Source organism: Brassica oleracea, chromosome C2 (genome assembly GCF_000695525.1).
Source record: "Brassica oleracea var. oleracea cultivar TO1000 chromosome C2, BOL, whole genome shotgun sequence".
Classification (NCBI taxonomy): Eukaryota; Viridiplantae; Streptophyta; class Magnoliopsida; order Brassicales; family Brassicaceae; genus Brassica; species Brassica oleracea.
In genome coordinates, this window is record NC_027749.1 from 40727409 (window position 1) to 40728004 (window position 596).

Below are 596 nucleotides of genomic sequence, written 5' to 3' on the forward strand. Positions count from 1 at the left end.
TGGACTTCTAAATCACAATCTTTAGTCCGAGGATCTTGCCAAGATGTTGATGGTCTAAACCATTCCAAATCTTTTGTTATCAACCGGCTGTTATATCCCCTTAAGGACGGATATGTGGACTCATCAAAGTGTGAGTCTTCGTATCTGGCCTTAAACAAATCACCGGTTGTTGGCTCAAGATACTTTATAATGCTTGGGGAATCATATCCTACGTATATTTCCATCCTCCTTTGTGGTCCCATCTTAGTTCTCTGTGGTGGAGAAATTGGAACGTAGACGGCACATCCGAATGTCTTGATGTGGGACACGTCTGGCTCATGACCCGTAAGTAGTTGGGATGGTGAATATCTATGCTCACTAGATGGCCTGATGCGAATCAGTTCCGTTTCATGTAAAACCGCATGTCCCCATGCTGATACTGGAAGTTGAGACTTCATAAGCAATGGCCGGGCTATCAGCTGGATACGTTTAATGAAGGATTCGGCTAAGCCGTTCTGTGTATGGACATGTGCCACGGAGTGTTCTACTCTTACCCCCATGGACATACATTATTCATTAAACGCTTGGGACGTGAACTCACCAGCATTGTCTAGACA